The following is a 13,580-nucleotide window of genomic DNA, read 5'->3' on the forward strand; positions in this document are numbered from 1 at the left end:
TCTCACACAAACAAAAAAAACAAGAAAAATGTTAACCAACTTCAGAATAAGCGAGCATTGTCTTTTACAATGTAATAGAAACTGGACGATATACAAAAATACCAAGAAATGAAAGAAAATGTAAAATATGTAATATCTTAGATGAAGAATTCCATTTTTTCTTTAAACCATGTTAACCATTGTTAACTGTAAAATGAATAGAAATAAAAGAAAAATCTTTTTAAAATATATTGTATCGAATAATTTGTCAATTTTAATTCACTTAACATAACAGACAATCTCATGATTATACTAAATCCATCAAAACCAAATGAAATAAAAACAGTTGTTTCTTTTATTAGATAGTCATAAGAACTGAGGAAAGGAGAGCAATATAATCGTTTTTAACATGCATATTGTTATTATTAATTTATTCAATTTATTGTCTTATCATGATCATGCCTATGTTTGTTTTGTCTCTGTATTTGCTATAACCAAAATTGGTTTTTGTTAGTTTCGCAAGTAAAGAGTATTTATTAATCATGTTAATGACAATTGTATTCAAAATATAGAATCACCATGATTAAAAATTGAAACAATTCAGCCTAGACTTTTTTTTTGCTTCAATTAGAATTTATAATAGATTAATTGATAAAGATAGGTAGAAATTTGTATTCACGTTATACAATGTTATACATTATCAATAATTCACATTATCAATAATTTTTTATCAGGTTTTGCAAATTCACAACAAGCCAAAATGATATTGTCATGTAAAATGTAACATTTAATAATTTATAACCATTTAGCATTGTTTAGATAGTTTAATTCCTGTTTTAATACTTTGTCTAAGCTGTCATCATAGACGGTCCAAGTTGTCTTAATAGACGATCTGTGTTGTCTTATTATTCGGTCCGATTGGACTTTAAAAAATTTACTAGGTCCGACTTGTCTCCGGGCCGAGTTGTCCAGTGTTCCTGTATGTAATCTCATATGTTTCTGTAAATTACTAGGATAACTAAACTTTTTACCACATACGCTACAGTCATGATGTTTATCAGCTGTATGTCAATGTATGTGTTCTCATGTGAATCTGTTAATTACTAAGATGACTAAACTTTTTACCACTTAAATCACAGTCATGAGGTTTATCACCTGTATGTGTTCTTGTGTGTCTGCAAATGACCGAGATGACTAAACCCTTTACCACATAAATCACAGTCATGAAGTTTATCACCTGTATGTGTTCTCATGTGTCTCTTTAAATTACTAGGATGACCAAACTTTTTACCACATACATTACAGTCATGAGGTTTATCACCTGTGTGTGTTCTCATGTGAATCTGTAAATTACCAGGCAGACTAAACCGTTTACCACATACATCACAGTCATGAGGTTTATCACCTGTATGTGATCCTATGTGAATCTGTAAATTACCAAGCTGACTAAACTCTTAACCACACACATAACAGTCAAGAGGTTTATCACCTGTATGTGTTCTCATATGTCTCTGTAAATGACTAAAATGACTAAACCCTTTGCCACATACATCGCAGTCATAAGGTTTATCACCTGTATGTGATCTCATGTGAATCTGTAAATTACCATGCAGACTAAACCCTTTACCACATACATCACAGTCATGAGGTTTATCACCTGTTTGTATTGTCATGTGTCTCTGTAAATCACAAAGCTGACTAAACCCTTTACCACATACACCACAGCCATAAGATTAATATGTTTCATGTCAATATGTAAATTACAATGCTCAGAAAACCCTGTACCACATACATTACAGTCATAAGGTAATTTGCCTGTGTATATTTGCATACATTTGTTTGGTACATCACAAACTGACAAATGTCATGAATGTGAGGTTTACATGTTTTCCCTGTATGTATTTTCATATTCCTCTTTAAACATGTTAAATCAATAAAAAAGCTGACTAAACCTATTTCCACATCATTTATTTAAACTAATATTCAATTTTGAAAACGAATGTTGAATGTTGAAATCGACTGTTGAATGTTGAAAACGAATGTTGAATGTCAAAATCAAATGTTAAAAATAAATTTTGAATTTTGCAAACGAAAGCTGAATACTAAAATCAAATGTTTAAAAATTAAATTGCACATACATCACAGTCATGATGTTTATAACCTGTATGTGTCTCCTTAAATTACTAAGATCATGAAGATGACTAAACCATATGTAACATACATCACAATCATGTGTTCTCATATGTTTCTTTAAATTACTGATCTAGCTAAACCCTTTACCACATACACCACAGTCATGAAGTTAATAACATGTATGTGTTCTCATGTCAATATGTAAATTACAATGCTGACCAAACCCTGTACCATATACACCGCTGTCATCAGGTAAATTGCATGGAATGTAAGCTCATACTTCCTTTTAAACTACTAAATTGACTAAACCCTTTGCCATCTCAAATGTGAGGTTTACATGTTTTGCCTGCATGTATTTTAATATGTTTCTTGAAATAACTAGGATCACTAAACCCTTTCCCACAAACATCACATTCATGAGGTTTATAACATGTATGTGTTCTCGTGTTTCTCTTTAAACTACCATGTTGACTAAACTGTTGATCACATACATCACAGTAATAAGGTTTATCATCTGTATGTGTTTTCATGTGTCTCTAAACTACTATGTTGACTAAACTGTTGATCACATACATCACAGTCATGAGGTTTATCATGCACCTGTATGTATTCTCATGTGAATCTGTAAATTACCAAGCTGACTAAACACTTTACCTCATACTTCACAGTCATGAGGTTTATTTCCAATATGTGTTCTCATGTGAATCTGTAAACTACCATGATGACTAAACACTTTACCACATACATCACAGCTATGAGGTTTATCTTCTGTATGTGTTCTCATATGTTTCTGCTGGTCATAACGTCGAGAAAATCCACTAGCACAAACATTACATTTATTAGGTTTTTCACCAGTATGTGTTCTCATATGTCCCTTTAAGTCACTACTTTGATTAAATATTTTAAAACAAACATCACATACATGAGGTTTTTCACTAGTATGTGTTCTCAAGTGTCTCTTTACGTGACCTCTTTGACTAAATTCTCTAGAACAGACATCACATTTATGATGTGTTTTACCAGCCTGTGTGTTTATGTGTCTCTGTAGAGTACCATTGATTGTGACCAAATCCTCTCCTCACTCTAACATCTTCTTGATAATGTTTATCTCCAGTGTGTAAGTTCTTGTACAACTCTGTAAGGAACCAAACACATTTAGACATATAAATATTTTGATACCTTTCTGCAATTTACACATAACATATCTATTTTGACATTCTCTGCATTTATGCATCTGTATGTTTGGGTAATCATGGTAATTCTAATCCCATACTATATATATTTAAAGAAAAATCAAAAACTAACCAGGGTCGTTTCTACAAAGGCGTATTAGGGACGTACTAGTAGTACAAATAAAATTGATATTCAAAACTTAAAATCTCTGTGAGCAGTCAGGGGACTTATTGAAATAAGTGATTTTTTTCACTATTTTTCCGGTAAAATTCAAGGTTTCATCTTACAGATTATGTAATAAAATTCTACTGCTCGCGATCAAAATTTTACTGTTCGGAGGTGTTGAAATTCATGAAATTAGTGCATGGGGGTTATTAAAATAATGATACTTAAAGAAGTGATTTTTTTTAAGAACATTGAGGTACAATGTATGATACTTCAACAAGTGATTTTTATGTCATTATCTCAAATTTAGTACAAGGTCATCACCTGACATGTGTCTGAAAACATAATTAGTCCCTGGATCATTTGTTTTGTATATTTAAAGCTACAATAAACTAAATCTTTTAGTGAGTCTAGTGATTATTTGTGCTACCTAAATAGGTGATTATTAAAGAAAGACAACTCTTACTTTCAACCTTTGTGGACATACTGTTAATGGGAACCAATTGTGCCACTCTTCTTGTTTCTTTATTATTATGAGGCTGACTTCATATAGGAACTTCTTAGGAAGAAAGATAAGAAGTTAGCAATATCCTTTACCTTTACTTTCCGCTATATAGATGATGTTCTCTCACTAAATAATACAAAATTTGGTGACTATGTTGAACGAATATATCCCATCGAACTAGAGATAAAGGATACTACAGATACAGTTAAGTCTGCCTCAAATCTTGACTTACATATAGAAATTGACAATGAGGGCCGGTTGAAAACAAAACTACGACAAAAGAGATGATTTCAGCTTCCCAATTGTGAACTTTCCAATTCTATGTAGCAACATTCCAGCTGCTTGCATAGTATACATCTCCCAATTGATACGATATTCCTGGGCTTGTATTTCCTATCATGATTTCCTTGATAGAGGATTGCTGCTCACTAGGAAGCTATTAAACCAAGAGTTCCAAAATGGTGAAGTTGAAGTCATCCCTTCATAAATTTTACGGACGCCATCAGGAGTTGATTGACCGTTATTTTGTCAACATAAAATCATTGTCTGATACTAAGGTTGTCGGGAAGAATTTTCGAAAGTTCAATAAAACACAATTTTTTTTTAAATATTTCATGGAAGGGCAGAGAATGAAGACTAGATAACCTAGATAACACACACAAAAATAAGATTTTTTAAGTTATGCATTTTAAAGATTCAAAAGTAAATTCTGATGTCAAGGATTTTTGATAAAGAATTAAGGGGAAGTAAGTGAACGATGTGTCCTACTTTTCTATTTTTAAATATATTTCAGGAATAAAAATAAAATATGCCTAAATTTTTATGAAAATGAGTGAAAAATGAGTGACGAAACAAAACAATACCAGTAGGAAATACTCTTTTAGTTAAATATTTGTAATATTAGCACGAAGCTTTATTTTTGTGTTTCAAATAAACATACCTTCTCTGTAGTAATGACTCGTAACAAAGGTATTTCACTGCACCCATTTATTTCATTTTTTTATAATGTGAATTCTCAGTATTATTATGTTAACATGTAGCATTAATATAAATTTAAAAGATCGAATCTAAAGCCAGATATATCAAACAGTTTTTTTTTTATTTTATACGTTTTCAGGACAACACAATCAACCCAAACACGCCTTGAACGTAAAATGTGTACTCGACTGTCTCTTTACGATAAGATAATTGACAATTTTCAGCTCCCCCCCCCCCCCCCCAAAAAAAAACAAAAACAACATCTGAAATAAATACTATGCATAGATCTAGAAATCGACAGTTATTAATTTCATTTAAAAAAAATTACTCTCTTGTATTCGAAGTTTTTTCAGCTTTGTTTTGTCTAAACAAATTGACACACAAAATGAATATAGTATTGTGGAATTTTTTAACTTAAAATGTTCGATACATTGGTAACAATAAAATAAAAACTACTTAGTATCTTCCACATGCCCTTTGTAATGTCTGATGTATACATATTTATGACATTAACTGTTGTGAGCACAAGATTCGCTGCACAGTTTTAAAGTTCTGCTAAACCAAAAATTAAAATGTGGACTTAAGTTTTGCGAAATTTGTTTGATGAGTACCGATTGAGATTTTAATCTAATTGAACATGGTTTATCTATTAGTTGAAAATGCGTATTTGAACTAGCTTTCAGTAGCTGCGATAAACTCGTGGTTCAATAATTTGTGTCTTTATGTTATTATTTTGTGTGCTAAGTTGTCTGCTCTTTGGTCTGGTTGTTGTCTCTTTGACATATTCCCCATTTCCATTCTCAATTTTAAGTGTTGTGTTGTTACTCAACTGTACCAATAAAGGAGGAAAGGAGGAGGGGTTGGTTGGGTTGAGGTGGGGAGGGGTGTGGGGAGCAAACAAACATGTTAAGCCCTGTCACGAGTGCCCAAAACCAGTGGTTGTCGACGGTTGCAATCTGTCATATTTGTTTGTTTTTTTTTTTCAAAGTTGTATTGTAAATCAAGCCGAACGTCTTCATTTTTTAATCGTTTACATTTTTATAGCTAGCATTCGTTATGGTTTTTGCTCGTTGTTGAAGGTCATACATTGACTTGCAATTGTTCACATCTTGTTCCATTCTAGTCAGTTTTTATCAGTCATGTATGATAAGCAAGTCTGGGTCGGTTTTTTTATCCAGTCGAAAAGTATTGGAGACAGTGTATAAATTAAGGAAGAAATTAGAGGCACCAGTTACTGTAGTTAGACCATCTAACCTCGTATATTTAATTGAAATAAACCAGTCAAACTTTTTTTGTCGTTATAAATGTCGCTTTACCTCAAGCAACTTTTAATTGTTAGTTAGCATATTATGTAGAAAATCATCAATTTAAGGGCTTTTAATATCTTAAATAAAACTATTCTAATTAGTGATATTGGACGGAAGAAGTTGCCCTTTTATGTAATATAAGTTACGATTATTTGAAAACACTTATTAAACAGCCAAATGGATGCACAAAAGTAAAAATAGGAGTCACAAATCCGATTAAATACAATTATCTGCCAAATTTTATTGATTCTGTTACGTTTGTTTTAAATACGACCAACTTTTTACCAAAAATCACCAGCACCGTATCAGGACCCACCAGTACAATGACAAGACCCACCAGCACAGAATCAGGACATCATGTCTAAACTGAGAAAATGCACAATTTTAATAAATTGCGCAGGTTTTTCACAAAATAATTTTGTCGTGTGGATTTGGGTAAAGAAAGCGGACGCCAGGGGCATATTTGTTTTATACTTTCAGTTCTAGATTTTCTAAAAATTAGCACTTTTGTGTTACGCTTACTGAAACAGTTTAGCATGTTTAGAGGGTCACATTTTACATTGTTTGCCTATGAACCCATAAGAAACAAAATTAAAACATCTCAACTGTTTCCTTCCATTTTTTATGGGAGAAAACGATAAAAATCATCATTTTAGTCTTTTACATATTTTCAATGATCACCAGCACCAGTCAGGACCAAATCACTAGCACCAGTCAGGACCAAGTCACTAGCACAGAACGTTCTCTCGCAGGACAACCTTACCCACCGTGATTACGAATAGTAAAAATCCAGGTTGGTACTTTATTTCAGTTACGGATCCGCGATGTCGCTGGTTTGTTCAAGTAAATATAAAGAATTGGTGGCCGAGATTGTTAAGGTCAGACTTTGTTTTGGCCGAGTAAATACTAATTATACTAATACAGTTTATCAATTCAAATTTTCAAAAAGTTTTCAAATTTTAATTTTTTTGATTTTAGATCAGTTTTAAAATATCAAAATTCCAAATGTTTTATTCTTTTTTAAATTTTGGAAATTTCACCAAATACTTAAAATTTGAAAATTATAAACTTTGTTTTAAAATTTAATAGTTTAGATATTTAAGCAAACTTTAAAAATACTAAACTGAACGTACAGTTTTGATCATTTCGCTTTTTGAAAGTTTGAATTTTTTGATTTTTGATTAAAATATAGGAAAGGGGGAAAGGACTAAAATGTGAATACCTGTTACAAGTGCGAAACGGAATAAGAATGGAAGGAAACGAAATGAAATTTACCAAAACAAATCAAAACGAAAACAATATTTTCTGAAAAAACAAAATATAATGAAAATTATAAAATAAGAGGCTAACTTGTGACCTACCGAATTAGTTATTACCGGGTTTGTAATAACATGAGCAACACGACGGGTGCCACATGTAGAGCAAGATCTGCTTACCCTTCCGGAGCACCTGAGATCACCCCGAGTTTTGGTGGGGTTCGTGTTGCTCAGTCTTTAGCTTTCTATGTTGTGTTTAGTGTACTATTGTTTGTCTATTCGCCCCTCTTTTGTTTGATCTACAGGGTGAAAAAGAGAAATATGTTTCTTTAAGGCTACAAAATAATTAGTAAGACCTGCTAATAGCAGATACTGCTGAAGATTTACAAAATACTTTAAATACATTTGAACAATATTGTAATACTTGGAAACTTAAGGTCAATGTCTCAAAGACAAAAATTGTAATTTTTTCTAAACGTTACAGTGTAATAAGAAATTCAAATTTAATCTATGTAATGATGAAATTGATATTCAAGATACATATACATATCTTGGCTAGTTATTTAATTATAATGGTAATTTTTGTAAAGCCAGAAACAAATTAGTAGATCAAGCTCAAAAAGCTTTATACAGTCTGTACTAGAGAATTAATAATATTAGTATTCCTTTAGATTCACAGATAAAACTATTTGATTCTTTGGTAGCCCCTATTTTGACTTATTCCTCCGAAATTTGGGGATATGAAGATAAGATAAATATTGAGAAGATACATTTACAGTTCTGCAAAAAAATTCTGGGGGTTAGGTCATCGACCGCAAATTTCATGGTCTATGGTGAACTTGGCCGATTTCCTATCGAAATTAGTATCAAGATGAAAATAATTAGTGTCTGGTACAATCTTGTAACAAATGTTGATAAACTGTCTGGAAAACTCTACAAGCTTATGTTCAATTTATTTGAAAATGGAAATAATTCTTTTAAGTGGATTAATTATGTAAAATCTATTTTTGATGAAACTGGTAACAGTGAAATTTGGCATGTACAAGGAAACGTTAATTTGATTTTTTTTTTAAATTAACGTTAAACAAAGTCTCCATGACCACTTCATACAAAAATGGTTTTCGGATATCGATAGCTCATCAAGGGGGAAGTTCTATTCAAAATTTAAGACTGACTTCTGTATGGAACCCTATCTAATTAGACTTAGAAAATTTAGTAGAAGTTATATTTGCAAACTTCGCACTTGCAATATCAAATTTCCTATCGAAACGGGGAGATGGAATAGAATTCCAGAAATTGAAAGAAAATGTAAGCTTTGTAAGACTGGTCTTGGAGATGAGTATCATTACATAGCGCTTTGTAACAATGCTGATGTTATTGAAGTAAGAAATGCATATATTCCTAATTACTACAGAATCAACCCAAATATCAACAAACTTTATGGAATGCTGAAATATTGCAACTTAAATGTATTAACTAACCTTTCTATTTTTATTCAAAAAGTTGAAAAACTACTGCTTTCTCTGTAAATCATCACATATGAATATATTTATATATGTTACACTTTTTGTTACTATCCATTATCATTTTATTGTGGTCATGTTATCACGTGGTTATTTAAACTTTACAGATTGCACGGACTTTTTGCGACCTGGTCAATAGATGTAGTAGGCCCTATACATTTAGTTTTGTAAAAAAAAAATATTTATACTGTTTCATTTTATGTATTCTACTCATTTCGCTTCTATGTTAGGCCAATTAAAATTAATTGATAGATTTTCATCCCCGCCCGCCCCTTTGAAATCGTTCCGCCCCAATTTTTTTTATTTTGAAAAATTTACGATTTCCGGATTTTGTTCATTTTCGTTACCGGTAACTCTCGATAATTTCGTTTCATTAATAACATCCTGTTTCAAATTTTGGTTTTTGCATTTCTTTGTATGTTTGATTCGTTATACATGTATATACATGATAGAACCTTATTATTACACTTGCATATATGAAGAACACGTCACAAGAGCGTTTCATATCTAATAAAAAATAAAAAATAAAATCCTCCCACCCACCCCATTTTTTTCAAAAATTTGGATGAAAATCTACTAATTAAATTTACTTGGCCTTATTTGTAAATTTATGTGTATTTGTCGCTCCTGTTACGCAGGAAATCTGCGTCTGAGTGTATTTTGAATAATAAACAGTAAATAAACAATTTAAATACATAACAAAAGCTGTAATGATCTTTTAACCGACATAATTGAACGAGCAGCGCTACAATGGAATGCACCTATATAAAACGGCGATTTACACCCAAATCATATCCCTAAATACCCCGTTTGATGGTGCGCCCGACAGAGGCTGAGCTTACAGATAAGTAAGGGAGAGGACATGTACAAAGAAAGATAACGTTGGTTTCTTTCCCTCCACTTATATTCTCCCTGTAAAGAAAAAGTAAGTTAATGAGAAGACAATGATTTATCTTATATTTTACAACTGGAGTGACTAATATATGGGTAGACTTAATGATGTTTATAACGTGAAAACTAAAGAAGCTAGTATTCACTTGTACAGACTTATATTTGCTATTTTGAGACCGTAAATAACAAAGACCATGAATACCATTTCCATTGTGTTTCAAAACTGTTTGAGAAACATACACGTTTACAGTAAAATACATCTTCTTCATTCCAAATTCATTAAGAAATCAGCAAGTAAATTTTCTTCCAGATAAGTAAAGTTTACAATTTCACTTGCCTGCGGACAAGTGGTCACAACAAATATTTCCACACCCCTGTTATTTTGAATGTTTCTTCTGCATACTTATGGTTCTGGCTCTTATACTATGCAGTGCATAGCACAATTTTCTTGATATTAATTCACATAATTGTTCTGTTTTTCTATCCAATAATAAATCTGTATTCTGATGTCTAAGTTTAGTACAATCCATAATCAATTGTGTCTGAGTGTTTGCAGACAGTTCATAAAATGAAATGGATGTATCTTTAAGTATATCATGTATGTTGAACTGTTGTGTTATGATTGCAAAATTATGAGACAACTAATTATCAAATGAATAAGATGTATTATAGACAAATTTATTGTATGAAATTCAACAACGAGTAAAACCCATACCACATAGCAAGCTATAATAGGCCATGAAATCACAAATGTTAAACAGTTCAATTGCCATTGGGAAAACTAATGGCCCGATTTAAGATCAAAACAATAAACGAAAAACACATATGTTATATAATATTGCAGCAAATGACAACTAACAATTCACAGGTTCCTGACTTTGGACAGGCACATGCAGAAAGTTATGGTCGCATTGTTAAACAATTTTGCAGGCACCCAAACCTTTCCCTAACCTCCCCCAACCTTGGACAGTGCTGTAACAGCAATTGCAACATTTGAACAAATATAAATATCAATTTAAAAGGGCTTTACCCGTCAGGTCATTACACACACAAAACTAACAAAAATGCAAAGGACACAAATTAAAGCACATGACAGTTACAGTTGTACATGTCCTGAAAGTTAGTCTGTAAATTCAGAAATTATTGTGTGCATTTATCATGTTTATTTTTGAGATTTTTGAAGAATTAACAAAAAATGAGAGTTTAAAGATTGCAATTTTAGGAAAAGCCACATTCAGATGTATGTAATAACGTTTTGATATCAGAATGCAAGTTCTTAATTATTATGGGATACTCAAGTAGTCGCATTATTCACTTTGATAAAAACCTCGCAATAATATCTGACTTTACAGTACTTAACTACTTTTTAAGAATGTCATTTATCTGGAATAAGTGTAAAGAAAACATGACCTCGTGCAATATCTAAATAATTAAAGGTACAAAATGTACAGCACTGATAGATTATAGTTATTTTGTACACTGAAAAAAGGCATATTAAAATCAAGGATAGTTTTAATCAACAATGATCAAGTATACAAATCCTTGTTTTAATTAATTCTTTAAGAAAATATTCATTTAGGTGACAATACGGATTAAAATGTATTTCAACATGTTCAAAGAACAATCGTACATTTAAAAATAAAAAAAATTGTTAAAATGTGTTATCATGGTTATAAGCCATGTAAGCATGATAAGAAATATATATATGCAAAGAAATGATGTTTTAAGTTCATTATTTATAATTTACGTACATAATTGCATTAGAAGTTTGTGAAGCTGAAATTAAAAAAAAAATGTTGATCTTTTGCTGCATATTAGGGCTTAAATTAAAATATTGTTTGTTTGCAGTTTACCGACCGACCCTTGTAAATCCCCCCGACTGTGAAAATTTTATTGTCTCAAATTTTAAGAAATTATTTTAAAACTTCTATTGCCAAGATCCGGAAATTCAGGTCATTTCCTGAATTGATTTAAGTCTAGGTCGATTACACGTTTTAAGTTCGGTTTTTCTTGCCTTCCCGTCAAGCGTTCATGTGACCGTTTAATGATAAAGCACATGGAAATTGTTTACAGGTATCCATGAAGTTATGGAGGAGTACTTTACGCTGTCGACTTCTGTCAATTTTAAGACAAATAACAAACAAAAAAGTTTAATAGTAAACTGTTTATACATGTTATACAGATTCAGGCACATGGAATGATTTCTTTGATGATATCATTGAAGAAGATTCAGCGGATATTGACAACTGACACGATAACTCATCTTTGTCAACTTTTTGTCTCAAACAAATCGGGTACAGAATCTTTTGAGCCTGACTTTATGGAACCAATTTCAGTGGTTAAACAATTCGACAGCAGTTTGAAGTATGTCATATATATTTTCTATAAATCGTTGTGAAGAAGACCAAGATGAAACCCCTCCTCCGTAAATATATGGATACCTGTAAACATGCCTGTACGGAGAAAGAGCTCATTTAAAATGTAAATGGATACAGACCATGCCAAATCAATGAGAAGCAACCCAAAATACACAAAGATGTAGAGAAAATGAATGATAAGCTTGAAAAATAAATATACTCTCTCTATATTAAATCTATCTTCGATTGCAATGAGTATGCTCCTTTAGGATAAGGGAGGCTGCCCCACTCATTGCAACTATTCTCTTTCTTACAATATCAAATATACCCAAACTTTGTGGCCTGTCACTGTGTGAATTGAATTAAAGCATGTTCTTAGGAGCTATGCTGCCAATTTTTTTTATGCAGTCAAAACATTTCAGTACAGACCATTTACTTTAATCAGTCAGGGGACTTACTTAAATGAGTGATTTTCTAAATCACTGATTCAAGTAACATTATGTCCACAAAGTTTGGAAGTAAGAGTAGTCTTTCTTTAATAATCACCTATTTAAGTAGTACAAATAAATCACTAGACTAAGTGATTTAATTTTATTGTAGCTTTAAATATAGAATACTAATGATCCTGGGACTAATTATGTTACTAAATTTATCATAACCAACATCTGTGTTGATAGGATGACCAGGTCATGTCAGGTGATGACCTTGTACTGAATCTGGGATAATGACATAAAAATCACTTGTTTAAGTATCATACCTCTATTTTCTTCAAAAAAAATCACTTCTTTAAGTATCATTATTTTAATAACCCCCACTAATTTCAACACCCCCGAACAGTGAAATTTTGATGGCGAACAGTAGAATTTTATAACATAATCTGTAAGATGAAACCTTGAATTTTACAGGAAAAATACTCTCACTGCTGGGAAAAATCTGTTAAGAAAGTATCAGTTCATTATGTGAAGCCTTTATTATAGCATTTTTTCAACTAGAATAGAATTTAGAGCTAAATGATTGCATCTAAGGCATAAACCTTGCTATTTAAAAGGAGCAAAAGGTTCATTTTTTTCAGTTTTACTAATGAAAAAATATTATCTAAACCTATGTGTTTAAAATTTTGGTAAAACTAAAAAATCACAATTTGTGACAAAACTTTGAATTTGCTACTTAAATAAGTGATTTAAAAATTACTCATTTCAATAAGTCCCCAGACTGTTAATGGGGTGCTATGGATTTCACCCCAAACTAGTAAGTTTTCTTTGGTTTTCATTTAAGCCTGGCATCAACATATCTTTCAAAATATAATCTTATTG

The sequence above is a fragment of the Mytilus californianus genome, unplaced genomic scaffold, assembly GCF_021869535.1.
Source record: "Mytilus californianus isolate M0D057914Y unplaced genomic scaffold, xbMytCali1.0.p SCAF_39, whole genome shotgun sequence".
Taxonomy (NCBI): Eukaryota; Metazoa; Mollusca; class Bivalvia; order Mytilida; family Mytilidae; genus Mytilus; species Mytilus californianus.